Below are 19,782 nucleotides of genomic sequence, written 5' to 3'. Positions count from 1 at the left end.
TGTTATTTTTCCTAAATGCTTCACTGCTGAAAATAAAATGTCTGTTAGATATTTCCTGAAGATTTCTTTTACTGTCAAAAATGATTAAGTGATGGAAATTTGCTAATCAATACAAATCATATAGGAGAAATTTTATAAAACATTTTTGCTATTCTGTTTGTGGACATTTGGTCAGGAATGAGAGCTTTAAAATCTAAATATTGACCTAGTCCACTGAGCTGATTAAACAATGCCTTGGACATTCAGGAGGAATCCACTGAGAGTTGATGTGGGGTGTGAGGGGTTTACCTGCTCTACAACAGAGGAAAAACCTTCAGTGTGACACTTTCTATTTTAAATCAGGTCTCACTTTGTCACCCAGGCTGGAGTACAGTGGCATAATCCTGGCTAACTGCAACCTCTGCCTCTGAGATCAAGCAATTCTCCTACCTCAGCCTTCTGAGTAGCTGGGACTACACGCATGCACCACCACATCCAGCTAATTTTTGTATGTTGTAGAGACAGGGTTTTGCCATGTTGCCCAAGCTTGTCTGCGACTCCTGAGCTCAAGCAGTCCTCTCGCTTCAGCTGCCAAAAGTACTAGAATTACAGGCATGAGCCACTACACTTGTCCTAATGTCTTTATTTTCCTTATTAATGTCCTTCTGTGTAAATGCATATATTTTATATAGCTTCACAGGCAATATAACCTATATAGTTTTCTTATCTATAAAACAAGGAAAATAATATTACCTACTTAGAAAGTTGTTGTAGGTAAGAATTTTTAAATTTCTTTTTTTTTTTTTGAGACAGTCTTACCCTGTCACCCAGGCTGGAGTGCAGTGGTGTGATCTCAGCTCACTGCAACCTCCGCCTCCCAGGTTCAAATAATTCTCATGCCTCAGCCTCCCAAGTAGCTGGGATTATAGGCATGTGCCACCACATCTGGCTAGTTTTTTTGTATTTTTAATTGAGACAAGGTTTTACCATGTTGGCCAGGCTTGAATTTTACATTTTCAAGCAAAGAATACAGCTTGTTGCCTGGCATACAGTAAGAACTCAATAAATGTTACACTTTTTATCACCTACTGCCATAACTTTTATAATGGCGAGGTATGTATTATATTAAGTAAAGTGTTAAACGAGAGCAGCATCAAAACACTCTTTTTTTTTTTGAGACGGAATCTCGCTCTGTCACCAGGCTGGAGTGCAGTGGCACAATCTCGGCTCACAGCAACCTCCGCCTCCCAGGTTCAAGCGATTCTCCTGCCTCAGTCCCCCAAGTGGCTGTCACTACAGGTGCATGCCACCACGCCCAGCTAATTTCTGTATTTTTAGTAGAGACAGGGTTTCACTATGTTAGCGAGGATGGTCTGGATCTCTTGATCTCGTGATCCGCCCGCCTTGGCTTCTCAAAGTGCTGGGATTGATTACAGGCATGAGCTACAGGCGTGAGCTACCACGCCTGGCCTCTTTTGTTTCTTGTAAATCTTGCTCTGTTGCCTAAACTGGAGTGCTGTGGGATTATCCTAGCTCACTATAACCTAGAATTCCTGGGCTCAAGGGATCCTCCTACCTCAGCCTGCTGAGTAGCTAGGACTACAGGTGCATGCCACCATGCCCAGCTAATTAAAAAAAATTTTTTTTTTCATAGAGCAGGAGTTTTGCTACGTTATCTAGGCTGGTTTCAAACTCCTGGCCTTAAGCAATCCTTCTGTCTTGGCCTCCCAAAGTTCTGGGATTACAGGCAAGAGCCACCATACCCTGCATCAAAACACTCTTTGAACTCACGCCTTTTTACTATACCACTTACTTTTTTATAATGGAAAAAAGAAAAGAAAAAAAAAAACAGAACTAAAATACTTAACATGCCTGATGGGAAATGTAAAAGTAAAAATTAAATTGAAAAGATCCTCAAATGAATGATACAGTCTTCCATTAATTTGTCTGGGTAGTCAGTCATGAACTGTTGATTGAATGTCCACTAAGCACAAGCTAGAACCAGTGGAATTGGAGCAGGCAAAGTGTGTAACCTGAACACAGCAAGAAGCAGGGGAGCTGCAGCATGGTCATGATATAGTCTAGTTTACTTTGGTGGGATTAAGAAATCCTGCTTAAATGATAAATCTTCTCACTAATCAGTAATATACCTTTCAACATCAGCCATAGAGTTATTTTCCACAGGTTTTAACAAGGAACAAAGATGTCTGTGATGTGCTTTTCATGACTACAGTTTCCATGCCTCAAGGCTTAACACAGTCGAGGAAAATCTTTCCTTCTTTTCATTCTCTCTCAAGGCTTCAAGCCTTCAAGGCTTTGAAATAAATCAATACTGAATTCATTGACTTAGGCATTCCAACAAAACAAAGAAACTTAACAGACTAGGAAAAGCATTGAAAACATTTGGAATACTTCCTCCGTCCCCGCCCCTGCCTCCACTTTTTTCTTATTGGAATTGCAAGAGTATTTTCACTGTAGAATTGCCATTATGGCTGGGCGCGGTGGCTCAAGCCTGTAATCCCAGCACTTTGGGAGGCCGAGGCGGGCGGATCGCAAGGTCAGGAGATCGAGACCATCCTGGCTAACACGGTAAAACCCGTCTCTACTAAAACTACAAAAAACTTAGCCGGGCGTGGCAGCATGAGCCTGTAGTAGCTACAGCTCTCCTGACTCAGGAGGCTGAGTCAGGAGAATGGCGTGAGCCTGGGAGGAGGAGCTTGAAGTGAGCTGAGATCATGCCACTGCACTCCAGCCTGAGTGACAGAGTGAGACTCCATCTCAAAAAAAAAAAAAAAAAAAAAAGAATTGCCATTACTTTGCTTGCAAACAAATGAAAATCCATTGCTATGGTTTGATGAATGATTCGTAAATCAGGCAGCCTTTTGAGCATCAGTAGGCTCAGAGACTCCAGTGCAGCCACGTGATGGAAGAACATTTATGGACAGAAAAGAAAAAAAAGAAAGAACAGGGGGCCAGGCGCGGTGGCTCAAGCCTGTAATCCCAGCACTTTGGGAGGCCGAGACGGGCGGATCACGAGGTCAGGAGTTCGAGACCATCCTGGCTAACACGGTGAAACCCCGTCTCTACTAAAAAATACAAAAAACTAGCCGGGCGAGGTGGCAGGCGCCTGTAGTCCCGGCTACTCGGGAGGCTGAGGCAGGAGAATGGCGTAAAAACCTGGGAGGCGGAGCTTGCAGTGAGCTGAGATCTGGCCACTGCACTCCAGCCTGGGCGACACAGCGAGACTCCGTCTCAAAAAAAAAAAAAAAAAAAAAAAGAACAGGGAAGGGGAAGGAAGGGGAAAGGGGGGGGGAAGGAGGGAGGGGAGAAAGGGGGGAGGGGAAGGGGAAGGGAGACCATTGCTACAGTTTGAATGGGTGGCCTCCAAAATTTAGGTGTTGCCAATGTGATAATATTAAGAAGTGGGACCTCTAGGAGGTGATTAGGCCATAAGAGCTGCTCCATCTTTAATGGATTTAAGGTCGTTTAAAAAGAGGCTTCACGCAGCATGTAGCTAGCTTGCCCTTCTGTCCTCTGTGTGAGGATATAGTAAGAAGGCCCCCACCAGACCAAATGCCTTGATTTTGGACTTTCCAGCCTCCAGAACCGTAAGAATAAATGTCTGTTCTTTATAAATTACCCTGTTATAGCAGCACAAAATAGACTGTGACAACTGTCAACCATCCCCTTCCCAAATTCATTTTATAAATAACAAGTTAGCATTTCACCAATAGATACTAGTTTTTTAAAAAGAAGGTGATAAAATGGTCATAAAATGACCATACTGGAGCTCCACTGCTTCTTGCTGTGTTTGGATTGCACACTGCCTGCTCTAATTCCACTGGTTCTAGCTTGCACTTAGTGGACATTCAATAAATAGTTCATGACTGCCTAGATTGACAAATTGATGGGAGACTATAAAATTCATTTAAAGATATTTCAACATAATTTTATATATCCTGCTTTCACTCTAAGTTACAAATCGTTTTCATGCAACACATATACTCAAGTATATTACAAGTTAAATAATATCTGAGTAACTAAAACTATTTAATGAGTTTTCCTGAATATGCAAAACAAACACTTTCACTTTTGCTGTAAGCTTTTAAGCTGAAAAGTTTATAGCATTTCAGAAAGAAAAATCAGGATAAAATAAGCCTATATCTATGGTACTACGTACTCAATGGCGTCTGGTTGCTGAATATTTTCTTTTGTCTTCTTGATCAATAAACAGCAGGAAGCTCTGGCTGTCTATTAGAATGCTTTCAGTAGCAAGACAGAAAGCCCAATCAAACTATTTAATTATAACTAGAACTGGAAAGTTTAAAGGTAGAGCAGCCTTCAGAATTCTTTGATTTAGTAGCTCTGTGATAGCAAAGAACCTAGTTAGGGAGACAATCAAAATGTCACACTCTTTCCTCTGGTCATACTGTTATAATATACACAACCATATAATGGTACATCCTGTCTAGAACTAAGCCTACCAATAGATGGTATTATTTCCAACAAACCCTTAGACCCTCTTAGCCTCAAAAATCTCTATTCTATCAACTGTTCTCCAGAATAATATTACCTTCACAATACCTTGTTCAAAGAAATTATTCATGGTAATGGGAACAAATAATTTAGTATCTGAGTATTGCTGCTACTTCCACTGCATGGTTATAAGACATAGGGCAAACCATTGACCTCAATAATTTTCAGTTTCCCAAACTGTAAAATGAAGCTTACAAATTATATGCTCCTTGATTGTATAAACAATATCTAACAAAATCCTACAACAAACATTTTAGTGAATTAGAACAACTTAGGAGTGGTCCTTGTATGTCAAGAGCAAGCCCATTTGTTTACCTGTTTTCTGTAATTGCTTTTGCACTACAATGGCAGAGTAGAGAAGCTGCAACAGAGACTATACAGCTCTCAAAGCCCAAACCATTTACTGTCTGGCAACCTTACAGAAAAAGTTTGCCAACCCTTGCCCTGAAAAAGGAAGGCTTTCATACCAGAGTTGCAGCTTCACAAGAAGTCTTGTCTTTTTTTAATCATTGACCACCACATATCTTGGGAAACAGGGAAAGCAACTTTGGAGCATTCATGTTTTTACCCAGAGAGTGTCTGCATCCCGATAGAAACAGATGGCCATTTTAACTCAGATCATTTGAGGAGGGTTTATTTATAAAGGTTTGAATTCAGGAGAATCATGGAGACTATTACCTGAAGTAGGGTTTGGGGAGCAGTTACCAGGAACAGGGAGAAGAGAACATTGCAGAGTTAGAGGTCCTGAGAAAAATGAGGGCTTCCAGTCGAGGGACACAGCCAATTCAAAGATACCTGGTGGGGAAGGAGGCAAGGTGATAAATACCCTGACTTTCCTCTCTTCTTTCTTCTTTTTTTGTTACTGAGACTCTGAACTGGCTGAATCCAATCAGAATGACAGTGGACTTGGCAACTGATCATTATGGTCCATACTATTCAGGCTCCTGGGCAGAGAGCAACACAGAGAAGGCTGGAAACTGGATATAGTGGGGCAAATAGAAGCTATCAGGCATAGAGAGCAATCTTGGAGGTGTCACTGAGCAAAATGAAGAAATGTAACAGTAAAACCGATAGTCACTCAGGCTCCTCTTAAAGGGTTCCTAGATGGAATGACACACTGGTAGTAGTGAACACACCTACCATCCAGATCTTGGTTTCTAAATACCATTGTCACATAAAAAGAACCAGTGTTCCTTGGAAAAATGGCTGTCTCTATGGCTGTGACAGGGAAAACACAAGATGAGCTGGGCATATCTTGTTTTGCCAGAAAGTAAGGAAGAGCTCAAAGACTGAAGGCTGCCAGGTGTGGTGGTGTGTGCCTGTAGTTCCAACTACTCAGGAGACTAAGGCAGGAGGATGACTGAGTCCAGGAGTTCTGAGTTGTAGTGCACTATGCCAATCAGGTGACTGTGCTAAGTTTGACATCAATATGGTGATCTCTTGGGAGCCAGGTTACATAAGAATGTATGTAACCAGGTTACATAAGAAGGGGTGGACTGGCTCAGACTAGAAATAGACCAGATCAAAATTTCCTTGCTGATCAGTAGTGGCATGGTATCTGTGAATAACCACTGCATTCCAGCCTGGGCAACATAGAAAGACCCTGTGTCTAAAAGGAAAACAAAAAGTTTTGAGGGTACATGTCAAAAGGACATAGGAGTCAATTTGAAGAAACTTCCGCTGGCCAAATCTGTGACAATTTGGACAATATTTAACTATTTGTAATAATAGTTACAGATTGAGGCTGGGCACAGTGGCTTGCGCCTGTAATCCCAGCACTGTGAGAGGCTGAGGTGGGCAGATCACAAGGTCAGGAGTTCGAGACCAGCCTGGCCAACATAGTGAAATCCCGTCTCTACTAAAAATACAAAAAATTAGCTGGGCGTGGTGGTATGCACCTGTAATCCCAGATACTCAGGAGGCTGAGGCAGGAGAATTGCTTGAACCCAGGAGGCGGAGGTTGCAGTGAGCCGAGATTGTGCCACTGCACTCCAGCCTAGGTGACAGTGCGAGACACCATCTCAAAAAAAAAAAAAAGTGTTACAGATTGAACCTCAGAGTAAAATAAGTGTATGTGAACATACAGTGATATAAATTTTTAAATGAATGAATAAATAGGGAGAATGCTCTACCTTATAGTAAAAGTATTAAGGCATGTTACTACAAAGTACTAATTAACTATTAATCAGTGAACACAATGTACTCATTAATTAATTTTATAGTGGAGAAACTTGGTGAACACATTAACCAAGTGATGAATATTATCATCGGGGCTAGATATGGTGGCTCATGCCTGTAATCCTAGCACTTTTGGAGGCCAAGGCAGGCAGATTGCTTGAGACCAGGAGTTTGAGGCCAGTCTGGGCAACATGGAGAAACCTCATCTCTGCAAAAAATACAAAAATTATCCAGGTGTGGTGGTGTGTGCCTGTAGTCCCAGCTACTTGGGAGGCTGACATGGGAGGGTCAGGTGAGCCCAGGGAGGTTGAGGCTGCAGTGAGACATGATTGTACCACTGTACTCCAGCCTGGGCAACAGAGTAAGACCCTGTCTCAAAAAAAAAAAAAAAAAGTTGTCATCAATAATGAAGCACAAGTCCTGTGCCCCTGATGTAATGTAATGAGAAAACCACATCATTACTTCTATGGTATTCTTTGCAATAAAAAAGCATACATCTTGAAGAAACATCAGATGTACCCAAACTAAAGGACAATTAAATGGTTAGTAGCCTGTACTCTTTAAAAATGACAAGTGTTTGTGTTTGTTGTTTCTGTTTTTTGTTTTTTGAGACAGAGTCTTGCTCTGTCACCCAGGCTAGAGTGCATTGGCATGATCTCAGCTCACTGCAACCTCCGCCTCCCGGTTCAAGTGATTCTCCTGTCTCAGCCTCCCAAGTAGCACCACCATACCTGGCTAATTTTTGTGTTTTTAGTAGAGATGGAGTTTTACCATGTTGGCCAGGCTGCTCTCGAACTCGTGACCTCAGGTGATACATCTGCCTTGGCCTCCCAAAGTGCTGGGATTACAGGCATGAGCCACCGAGCCTGGCATAAAAATGGCAGGTTAATAAGAAACAAAGAAAGTCTGAGAAACAGAAACTGATTGAAGGAAACTAAATGGATATCATAACAGTCCCTGGGACTGTTCAGGGACTGTAATGGCCTGGATTTGACACTGGTCAGGAAGCAGGTGGCGTTGAACCTTCTCAGAGGCTCTGAAGGGAGGGGAAACAGTAGAAGTTTAGCACTCGAGTTCTTCTTGGCACCACTTCTAAACCAGAACAGCCTGGGCAACATAGTAAGACTTCCATCTCTACAAAAACAAACAAACAAACAGACAACCTCTGTATTTTTTTGTAGAGATGGGGGTTTTGTCGTGTTGCCTAGGCTGGTCTCAAAACTCCTGGACTCAAGTGATCCTCCTGCCTCAGCCACCATGCCTGGCTGTACATTCATCTTATTAATAATATACCTCTGTGTCTCTTACATGGGTATATATTAATAAATTCTAGGCCGGGCGCGGTGGCTCAAGCCTGTAATCCCAGCACTTTGGGAGGCCGAGACGGGCGGATCACGAGGTCAGGAGATCGAGACCAGCCTGGCTAACACGGTGAAACCCCGTCTCTACTAAAAAAATACAAAAAACTAGCCGGGCGAGGCGGCGGGCGCCTGTAGTCCCAGCTACTCGGGAGGCTGAGGCAGGAGAATGGCATAAACCCGGGAGGCGGAGCTTGCAGTGAGCTGAGATCCGGCCACTGCACTCCAGCCCGGGCGTCAGAGCCAGACTCCGTCTCAAAAAAAAAAAAAAAAAAAAAAAAAAAATTCTAAGAAGTGTACTTCTTGGTCAAAATGTATAAGTGTTCTAAATTTTATTAGACATTGGAAACTTGCCTTCCAACATATCTCATTTTGTAATTCTTAAAGTTGGATTGGGAAATATTGACTCTAGCCATCCTAATCTGTTATCTTTTTAGGCTCCTATGGGTCCCATTTTAGATATTTTTGGTTGTATTGATTTTATCTCTTTTTGCTACATTATATTGCTTCATTTCCCCTTTGTTTTTCCTTTATGCCTCTTTGATGACTCATCTTTTTGCTATTCAGCCAGAATCTGGGTCTGGAGGAGTGTGAACCATGGAGGGTTTACATTATAAACAAGAAATCGCCTCTCAGCTGCTCATGCACCTGCTCCCTTGGCCTCCTGTGAAAACAGATGTCCCAGGGCAGTTACAAGGCTCTTTCAGAATTTCCTCTAAGGAGATTTTGCAACTCAAGGGTAAAGCCTCTTCAGGACCATAAGTTCCATGGTGAGGACAGCATACTTCATCTGCTTGAAAACTATTGGTTATTGACATGTTATACTATTTAGTATTTATATTAAAATTTTGCTTGTCAGAAAGTCCAAGGACTCTGGTTGGATTTTAGGCAAAAATGTCAATATCAGGCCACAAGACAGAGAGTGGCGATAGCAGGGAGGAGGGTCTGTTCAGGGACTGTAATGGCCCAGATTTGACACTGGTCAGGAAGCAGGTGGCATTGAAACTTCTCAGAGGCTCTGAAAGGACGGGGAGCAGTAGAAGTTTAGCACCCAAGTTCTTCTTGGCACCACTTCTAAATCAGTTATTTCTAGCCTTTTGTGAATGATTCTCCTCCTTGACTTGCAGAATCACAGGATTCTCTTAGATGCTAATACTTCCAGCTCTCTTTCCTTACCTTGGAGGCTTGGGAGAAGCTGGCTACAGTGAAGGTCATCCCTTAAAGGATATTTGATGGGCCCATTGTTCTCATGCTGGGTGGTTCTTTCCATCTGACAGACTCTCCATCTAACTACTGAGAATGGTCTAGAAGGGCAGGTTTCAGGGAGAAGAGGCCCCCTCTCACTTTCTAACCTTTTTTTTTTTTTTTTTTTTTTTTTGAGACGGAGTCTCGCTCTGTTGCCCGGGCTGGAGTGCAGTGGCCGGATCTCAGCTCACTGCAAGCTCCGCCTCCCGGGTTCACGCCATTCTCCTGCCTCAGCCTCCCGAGTAGCTGGGACTACAGGCGCCCGCCACCTCGCCCGGCTAGTTTTTTGTGTTTTTTTAGTAGAGACGGGGTTTCACCATATTAGCTAGGATGGTCTCGATCTTCTGACCTCGTGATCCGCCCGTCTCAGCCTCCCAAAGTGCTGGGATTACAGGCTTGAGCCACCGCGCCCGGCTTCACTTTCTAACCTTTAGCCATGGCTCCACTCTGGAAAGTTCTTGAGATACAGGGACATGGCTAAGACTGATCTGTAAAAATTGTTTACTCATCTCTTTTTTAAAAAAATTACCTCCAAGGTAAATAGAGTTTCCGAAAAAAAAAAAATGTAAAACAAATTTTAGAATCTATGCTTTGCTGAAAATGTTCTTGATTTTTTTATATTTGTCTCCCCACAAAGAATTTGCTGGGTTCATTAAGCACAACTTTCTAACTGATGTGCCCACATGGGTTGCCCTGCTCTCAATATTGAATCCCTCAGCCCTCAGGTAATCAAATGGAGCTTGGACCAGCCTGAGCTCCCAAGATGGCTATCTCTGGCTATGAGCAGAATCTTCAGTTTATCTAAATGTGCTATTTAATATGTGCCAAGATGTTTAAAAGTTTGTGAAGTTCCGCCTTTGAGAATCATCCTTCAGCACGTTTTTTTCTCCCTGACACATATAGAAATAAGTTGTAAAGTCCTTCTAATGTGTCCCAACAATGTCGTGGAAGTAGCTTGCCTTCTCGGTGGGGCTGGAACTCAGGCAAGTACTCCTGAACAGGGCTATATCACAACAGCTGCCCCAGCAGCTCATTGCTCTGGAATCACTGTGCTATTGTTGGTACTATTAATATTTAAGCAGGAGGCTTGGTGTAGCTGCCTGCTGAAACCCAGGCAGCCTCAAGCCATGTGGCTCATAACCCTGTCCTACTGTCAATGTGGCTAATGCTATTTATACCAACTCCTCTGCAGGCCACAGTAGTCCTTCTCCATGTCACAGTCTGTTAAAGATTCTCTTCATTGAAAGGCCAGGCACGGTGGCTCACACCTGTAATCCCAGCACTTTAGGAGGCTGAGGCGGGTAGATGATTTGAGGTCAGGAGTTTGAGACCAGCCTGGCCAAAATGATGAAACCCCATCTCTACTAAACATACAAAATATTAGCTGAGTGTGGTGGCACGTGCCTGTAATCCCAGCTACTCGGGAGGCTGAGGCAGGAGAATCGCTTGAACCTGGGAGGCAGAGGCTGCAGTGAACCAAGATCACGCCATTGCACTCCAGCCTGGGCAACAGAGTGAAACTCTGTCTCAAAAACCAAAAAAAAAAGATTCTCATCGAACTGGCTTTCAGATGCACTTGAAAAATCTTTTCCCTGCACTCAAGCTTGCCAGTCAAATGTATTTGTTCCAAGAGGCCTCTCTCTAAGACCTTGAACCAACAATCTGTTTTCCCCTCTATGTGGAAGTTCAGAAGCCAGTCCACCAGCCCTGTGTCCTATCCTCATGGTGAGTCACTCCCCCAGGATCTTGTTGTACCCTCCAGCTCTTTGCCCAGCCCAGTCCAGACTTGTCTTCAAAACATTGCGCCTTAGAAAGAAAGTGAGTTAGTGTGTGTGTATGTGTGTGTGTGCGCGCGCGTGTGTGTTTACAAGGAAGCGAGGAAGCAGCAGGACTTTCTCAAATGTGTTTCTTCCATCACAGGCATTGTTATACCCTTTGCTATCACAGGGAGAACACAGTTTATTGGAATTTTTGAGGTTTGCATTTTCTTGGCCTGGGCTTTTGACTTTGGGTTTGGGAATCTGTTTAGGTTACACTGCCTGGGCTCAAGTGGGAGTACCATTCCTTGAGGTTTGTACGGAACCTGAACAGCACTATTATTATGAGATTTGGGATCAAAGGGGTGAACTCTTTGAGGAGATCCTAAGGGTTTCCAGCAAGTTATAGAAGAAATGTGTTTGCTTCCTCCTTTCCTTTCTCCTCATTTATTTTTTAAACCAGCTATGTGTTGGTTGATATGAGTTTGAGTGATGTATGCTTATCTTCTAAAGAGATCAGAAGGGTAGGTGTTCTTTCACTGCCAATGCTTTCTCCAAATGGCAGTGGCCCGGAGAGATAACTGGCCCGCTGGGTAATTATTACCAGAAAGAAGCATTAGAGCTCAATTGTTCTTCCTTTCAATTTTCTCCATGTTTATTGCTTTTGATAAGCAATTGGCTGACTTTTTACTGGTGTATAAATAACCATTTCAAGGCCGGGCTCAGTGAATCACGCCTGTAATTCTAGCACTTTAGGAGGCTGAGGCAGGTGGATCACTTGAGTCCAGGAGTTTGAGATTAGCCTGGGCAATATGGCAAAGCCCCATCTCTACAAAAAAATTAACAGGACATAAATAAATAACCATTTTACGTAACAGTTTTCCTCATTTATCTACCTTGGAGTTTACTTTGCAGAAATTTTGTGTTGAAAGAAAATGGCAGGAAGTAGAGCTATTCGATGTGGGTTATTTTATGAATGATTTACTAAAAACCATTTGTTGTTCACAAGGAAGTTTGGATATAGCTGCTTTAAAAATTGTCCAGGGGCCAGGAGTAGTGGCCCACGTGTGCAATCCCAGCACTTTGGAAGGCCGAGGTGGGCAGATCACCTGAGGCCAGGAGCCGGAGACCAACCTGGTCAACACGGTGAAACCCCGTCTCTACTAAAAATACAAAAATTAGCCGGGCATGGTGGCAGGCACCTGTAATCCCATCTACTGGGGAGGCTGAGTAAGGAGAATTGCTTGAACCTGGGAGGTGGAGGTTGCAGTCAGCCGAGATCGCACCATTGCACTACAGCTTGAGTGACAAGAGCAAAACTCCGTCTTAAAAAAAAAAAAAAAAAAAGGCCAGGCACGGTGGCTCATACCTGTAATCCCAAGGCTGAGGCAGGTGGATCACCTGAGATCAGGAGTTTGAGACCAGCCTGACCAACATGGAGAAACCCTGTCTCTACTAAAAATACAAAATTAGCTGGGTGTGTTGGTGCATGCCTGTAATCCCAGCTACTCGGGAGGCTGAGGCAGGAGAATCGCTTGAACCTGGGAGGCAGAGGTTGCAGTGAGCCAAGATCACGCCATTGCACTCCAGCGTGGGCAACAAGAGCAAAACTCTGTCTCCAAAAAAAAAAAAAAAATTGTCTGGGCTAGGCCAGGTGTGGTAGCTCACACCTGTAATCCCAGCACTTTGGGAGGCTGAGGCAGGTGGATCACTTGAGGTCAGGACTTTGAGACCAGCCTGGCCAACATGGTGAAACCCCATCTCTATTAAAAAAAAAAAAAAAAAATTAGCCTGCTGTGGTGGTGTGTGCCTGTAATCTCACTGTAATCCCAGCTACTCAGGAGACTGAGGCACGAGAATTGCTTGAGCCCTGGAGGTGGAGGTTGCAGTGAGTCGAGATCACACCACTGCACTCCAGCCTGGGCAACAGAGTGTGTGATTCTGTCTCAAAAAAAAAAGAAGAAGAAGAAGAAAAAGAAGAAGAGGAAGAGGAAGAAGAAGAGGAAGGGGGAGGAGGAGGAGGAGAAGAAGATTGTCCAGGTTTGCCTTCTATGTCACAGGCTATGGAAAAAAAAAAAAAATCCCAGGCTGAAAATATGGAGTAGAACTTCATATGGGAGCTCTGGAGATTGCTTGTCCATTGCTCCCTCCAGTGGACATGGGTCGGCCTTCTCGTAAGATCTGATTCCCTGTTCATTTCCTTAGCCGTCACCAAAGTACGTAACTCTGTCTTCAGACTACTCATCTCTTGGCAAACTAGAATCACTGTGGAGCACATAGCTGGCCAGTTGCTAGATAGCAGCTTTGTATCACCCAACACATAAGAGAATCCATAGCCCTCCAGGGCTATTTGAAGAACATGTAACTGAAAAGCAGGTTAGTTATTTGCCACATAGAGTTCAATTAACACGAGTGAAGTCTGTTCCAAAAAGTGATTTTATTCCCAAGCTAGCTTGGGGAAAGGGGCATAAAGTGTCCTGCCTTTAAATGCGCCACTTCACCTTTAGAGAGTGGACGTTTTTATAAGGGAGGGGAGGAAATGAGCAAGAGCGGGATGCCCCCGCTTCCAGGCAGTTATCTACTAGGCAGTTGAGTTGGCGCCTTCCTGGCAGAAGCAAGTTGTAAAAGTGGCCAAGTGGGCTGGGTGTGACTTCCAAGGTGACCCCCTGGAGATGAGAGTTCCCTAGGGGCATGCTTTACTTTGCAAACTGATTGTCAGCTCTCCAGGAGAGATCCCTCTTAGAGCGCACAGTTACATGACCCTGCCCTGTAGGGAATGTCTGGTGAGAGGAGGTGAAAGGTTATATTTGCATTTCTAACGGGCTACGTAGGATACAGGGAACAGGGGGAAAAGGAAGAGAAGAGAAAATAATAAAATGATTAAATTATCTCGTAGAAAAATGGGGATACTCGGTTACAGAAACACAGTCCATTCACTCTTTCTGAAAGTCTAAAATCTACCCCTAGACTAAACCAGACCACAAGAAACCTGGACCCCATCAAATTGATTGACACAAGGCATACACGGATGCTACACAAAAGGAAGTCCCTAACCCAGATCAGAAAGGTCAGGGAAGCTTTCCAGAGGAAGTGATGTCTAAGGCAGCACCTGAAACACAAGTAGGCATAATAGTAGGCAAAGAAAGATGAAGTAAAAGAGAACTAAGAGGTGAGAGAGCGAGCGCGGATTGTTAGAGGAACTGAGGACAGTTCAGTGTGGCTGGAGCACCATGTAAGGTAGAGAGTAGCAAGAGATCAAGCAGGCAGGCAGATGCCAGATTATGCAGAAACAACTATGTTGAGGGTCTAAACTTTGTCCTGATGGCAATAGGAAGCAATTGGAGAGTTTTATGTAAAGGGGATGACAGTCTGAGATGTGCCTTTTTGAAAAACTATTGTGGTTGCACTGCAGTGATGGAGGGGGCGATTGGAAAAGACAAGACTGAAAGTTGGAAGACTGCTTGGGAAGCTGTCCTAGTAGTCTAGGTGGGAGACGACAGTAGGTGGAGAGAAACTGTTCTATTGTCAGGAACACCATCTGTGTTGCCTTGGAGTGCCCACAGTCACAACCTCTCACTTGGTTTTCATGTTCCCTGTTTGCACCAGCATTTGTGTATTTATAAGGATCACTCACAGTGGTTTTTAAAAAAAAAAAAAAAAAAAAAAGCACAATAGCTAAAGACCGCACAAGTTACAGGCATAATTTTGTTTCCTGGGAGATTTTTGGAAAATAGAAAAGATTCCATTTTCCCATTTTAATTTTTTTTTTTTTTTTTTTTTTTTTGAGATGGAGTCTTGCTCTGTCACCCAGGTTGGAGTGCAGTGGCCGGATCTCAGCTCACTGCAAGCTCCGCCTCCCGGGTTCACACCATTCTCCTGCCTCAGCTTCCCAAGTAGCTGGGACTACAGGCGCCCGCCACCTCGCCCGGCTAGTTTTTTGTATTTTTTAGTAGAGACGGGGTTTCACCGTGTTAGCCAGGATGGTCTCGATCTCCTGACCTCGTGATCCGCCCGTCTCGGCCTCCCAAAGTGCTGGGATTACAGGCTTGAGCCACCGCGCCCGGCCCCATTTTAATTTTGTTAATCTGGGGCTTACATTTATTCAAAAGCTACAACATGCTCAAAGTTTCATATTATGACAAATTAGGAGCCAGCTTCCATTCCTCTCTCCCTTCCCTCTCACCTCTGGGGAATAATCAAGTCCTGTAAACACTCCCTAGGAAGTGTCTCACAGTCTTTCCACTCCTCTCTATGCTCTTGCCACCATCACAGTTCAAGTTGCATCATCTTTTCCTTCAAAAGACCCCTAATTGTGTCCCTTCCTTCAGGATTCCGCCTTTCTAGCCATTTTCCACTCTACAGCCAGAGCGAGCCTTCTAAATGTAAAATGATTATGTCTCCCCATCATTCTTTAAATGTTGAAAATGACTCTTCATCATCCTTGTGATAAAAAGCAGGTCTCTTGACTGGGCGCGGTGGATCACGCCTGTCATCCCAGCACTTTGGGAGGCTGAGGCAGGTGGGTCACGAGGTCAGGAGCTCGAGATCAGCCTGACCAACATGGTGAAACCCCGCATCTACTAAAAATACAAATATTAGCCGGGCATGGTGGCACACACCTCTAATCCCAGCTACTCAGAGGCTGAGGCAGGAAAATTGCTTGACTCCTGGAGGCGGAGGTTGCAGTGAGCCGAGGTGGCACCACTGCGCTCCAGCCTGGGCGACAGAGCAAGACTCTGTCTCAAAAAAAAAAAAAAAAAAAAAAAAAAGCAGGTCTCTGCTTTTCCTTCTTCAGACTGAACTTTTACCACTCTCATCTTGCATTCTCTGCTAAAGCTTTTCTGAACCCTGTTCTCCCTTGTTACAGCCATACCTCACCTCCATGATTCAAGAAAGCTATTCCCCCTACTTGGAATGTGGTGTGTGGTATATTCTCCTCTTATTTTGGTTATATTATTATATTGGTTATATTATTCCTTCTCCCAGCTCTCAGCCTTTTGTTGTTGTTGTTTGTTTGTTTGTTTGTTTTTGAGATGGAGTGGCACGATCTCAGCTCACTGCAACCTCTGCCTCCTGAATTCAAATGATTCTCCTGCTTCCACTTCCCAAGTATCTGGAATTACAGGCACCACCACGCCTAGCTAATTTTTGTATTGTTAGTAGAGACAGGGTTTCACCATATTGGCCAGGATGGTCTCAAATTCTTGACCTCAAGTGATCTGCCCACCTCAGCCTCCCCGAGTGCTGGGATTACAGTCATGAGTCACTGCACCCAGCAGCTATCAGTCTTGTCTCTTCAGCCATAGTTTTACAATTCCCAGATTTGGCTAAATCCCCTTGTGATGTTGTTATAAACATCGACAGTTCCCCTATCAGAATCTCCACCACATTGTTAATTTTTTTAAGTGCATCTCCTTCCTGACTGACCATTCGTGTCTTGTTCCCTTCATATATTTCCTGGTATAAAGAAGGTTAAAAAAATGCTTTGAATTAAAAATAATGAAACAATCTTGAAAAAGAAGAACCAAGTTGGAAGGCCCACACTTCAATTTTAAAACCAACTACAAAGCAACAATAATCAAGACAGTGTGGTACTGACATATGGATGATATTGTGGTGAACCCCTATTAACCTCAGTTGGGAAGGCACCAGGTTCAAAAGGCCAAAGAGAGTCCCAGAGCCAGCAAATGAGACATGGTGTTTTATTAGAGGGATTACATATGGGGGAGAGAATCCAGTGGCAGTGGGTTGGGCAGGAAAACCACAACCACTTGCAAAAAGCACTTTGTAATTTATACACATTTGCACTCAATACCCTACCCTTAACAATCACCACTTGGCAACCTTCATTTAACCCATAACTCAGGGCCTCAAGCCCCTGTATGGCCCGTGTTCCACGGGACTGGCTGGAGATGCAGATGTTACTCACAGAGAAAGAACAGACCTCCAGGTTGGCTATTCCTGAATTCCCTAGCTCAGAACACACATTCAGGTGCATCTGCTATACAGGCTTATTGAAAGGTTGTGCTTGTTATTACTATCAGGTGCATTTATCCTACGGCTGGGCGTATAGTTCAATGGAATACAGTTGACATTCTGGAAATAAACCCATGAATCTGTGCTCAACTGACTTTTTAACAACAGTGCAAAGACTATACAATGGGGGAAAGAATTTTTTTTAATAAATGGGTTTGGAACAACTAGATATACAGATGCAAAAGAATGAAGTTGTACTCCCATGTCACATGGTATATAAAAATTAACTTAAAATGGACCAAAGACCTAAATGTAAAAGCTAAAATTGGCTGGGCACAGTGGCTCACACCTGTAATCAATCCCAGCAGTATGGAAGGCTGAGGCAGGAGGATCCCTTGAGGCCAGGGGTTTGAGACCAGCCTGGTCAACAAAGTGAGACCTTATCTCTAATAAAAATTTTAAAAATAGGCTGGGCACAGTGGCTCATGCCTGTAATCCCAGCACTTTGGGGGGCCAAGGCGGGCAGATCACACGGTCAGGAGATTAAGACCATCCTGGCTAACACGGTAAAACCCCATCTCTACTAAAAATACAAAAAATTAGGCGGGCGTGGTGGTGGATGCCTGTAGTCCCAGCTACTCTGGAGGCTGAGGCAGGAGAATGGCGTGAATCCGGGAGGTGCAGCTTGCAGTGAGCCAAGACTGCACCACTGTACTCCAGCCTGGGCGACAGAGCAAGATTCCATCCCAAAAATAAATAAATAAATAGAAATTTAAAAAATAATAAAAAATACGCAGCCATAAAATAGAACGAGATGGGCCGGGAGAGGTGGCTCACACCTGTAATCACAACACTTTGGGAGGCCGAGGTGGGCAGATCACTTGAGGTCAGGAGTTTGAGATCAGCCTGGCTAGCATGGTGAAGCCCCATATCTACTAAAAATACAAAAAAAAAAAAAAATTAGCTGGGCATGGTGGCACACCTGTAGTCCCAGTCACCTGGGAGACTGAGGCAGGATAATGGCTTGAACCCAGGAGGCAGAGGTTGCAGTGAGCCAAGATCATGCCATTGCCCTCCAGCCTGGGCGACAGAGCAAGATTCTGTCTCAAAAAAAAAAAAAAAAAGTTAGCCTGGCGTGATGGCACACGCCTGTAGCCCCAGCTACTCGGGATGCTGAGGCAGGAGAATCACTTGAACTGGGGAGATGGAGGTTGCAGTGAGCCAAGATTGCACCACTGCACTCCAACTTGGTCGACAGAGCAAGACTCCATCTCAAAAAAAAAAAAAAAAAAAAAAGAACAGATCATGTCTTTTACAAGAACATGGATAGAGCTGGAGGCTGTTATCCTTAGCAAACTAACACAGGAACTAAAAAGCAATTAACTCATGTTCTCACTTATAAGTGGGAGCTAAATGATGAGAACCCATAAACACAAAGAAGGAAACAATAGACACTGGGGTCTACTTGAGGGTGGAGGGTGGGAGGAGAGAGAGGAGCAGAAAAGATAACTATTGGGTCCTGGGCTTAATACCTGGGTGGTGAAATAATCCGTACAACAAACCCCCATGACACGAATTCACCTATGTAACAAACCTTCACATGTACTCCCGAACCTAAAATAAAAGTTTAATAAATAAATAAATAAAAATAAAAAGTAAAAAAGCCAAAACTATAAAACTCTTACAAGAAAACATATGGCTAAACCTTCACAACCTTGGATTTGGCAATGTTTTCTCAGATATAACACCAAAAACATAAGCAACAAAAGAAAAAAATAGATAAATAGGACTTCATCAAAATGAAAATCTTTTGTGCTCAGAAAACACTATCAAGAAAGTGAAGACTCAGAGAATGGGAGAATATTTTTGCAAATCATATATCTAATAAGGGACTTGTAGAACTTTTTTTTTTTTTTTTTTTTTTTTTTGAGACAGAGTCTTGCTCTGTCACCCAGGCTGGAGTGCAGTGGTGCGATCTTGGCTCACTGCAAGCTCTGCCTCCAAGGTTCAAGTGATTCTCATGCCTCAGCCACCCAAGTAGCTAGGATTACTGGCATGTGCCACCACACCAGGTTAATTTTTTTGTGTTTTCAGTAGAGACAGTGTTTCACCATGTTGGCCAGGCTGTTCTCAAACTCCTGACTTCAAGTGATCTTCCCACCTTGGCCTCCCAAAGTGTTGGGTTTTACAGGTGTGAGCCACCACAACCAGCAGAACTTTTTTTTTTTAAATTCATATAGCAATAATAAAAAGACAACACAGTTTACAAACGGGTTGGATAATTTACAAATGCAAAAGATCTTAGTAGACATTTTTCCAAAGAAGATGTCAAAATGGCCAATAAACACATGAAAAATGTTTGATGTCATTAGACATTAGGGAATGCAAATCAAAACCACAATGAAATACAATTACACACACCAGGAAGGCTATAATCAAAAAGATTAATAATAACAAGTGTTGGTGAGGATATGGAGGAATCAGAACCCTCATATATTCCTGGTGAGAATGTAAAGTGGTGACACCACTTTGGAAAATAATCTAGTAGTTCCTCAAAAAGTTTAACATAGGCCAGGTGTAGTGGCTCACGCCTGTAATCCCAGCACTTTGGGAGGCTGAGGTGGGTGGATCACCTGAGGTCAGAAGTTCGAGACTAGCCTGGTCAACATGGTGAAACCCTGTCTCTACTAAAAATACAAAAATCAGCCAGACGTGGCGGCATATGCCTATAATCCCAGCTACTCGGGAGGCTG

General features: G+C 43.6%; 1 long non-coding RNA gene across 1 annotated transcript in view; it reads right to left on the bottom strand.

The window, feature by feature from the left end:
• Window positions 1-4,622: 4,622 nt before the first annotated feature.
• LOC105483538 (uncharacterized) overlaps window positions 4,623-19,782 on the bottom strand; it is a 28,268-nt gene continuing 13,108 nt past the window's right edge. The window contains exon 3 of the long non-coding RNA XR_988374.2: window positions 4,623-5,310. This is a non-coding gene — a long non-coding RNA (uncharacterized lncRNA). The remainder of the gene's footprint in view (window positions 5,311-19,782) is intronic.

The sequence above is a fragment of the Macaca nemestrina genome, chromosome 8, assembly GCF_043159975.1.
Source record: "Macaca nemestrina isolate mMacNem1 chromosome 8, mMacNem.hap1, whole genome shotgun sequence".
Classification (NCBI taxonomy): Eukaryota; Metazoa; Chordata; class Mammalia; order Primates; family Cercopithecidae; genus Macaca; species Macaca nemestrina.
This window is presented reverse-complemented; position numbering and strand designations above follow the sequence as displayed.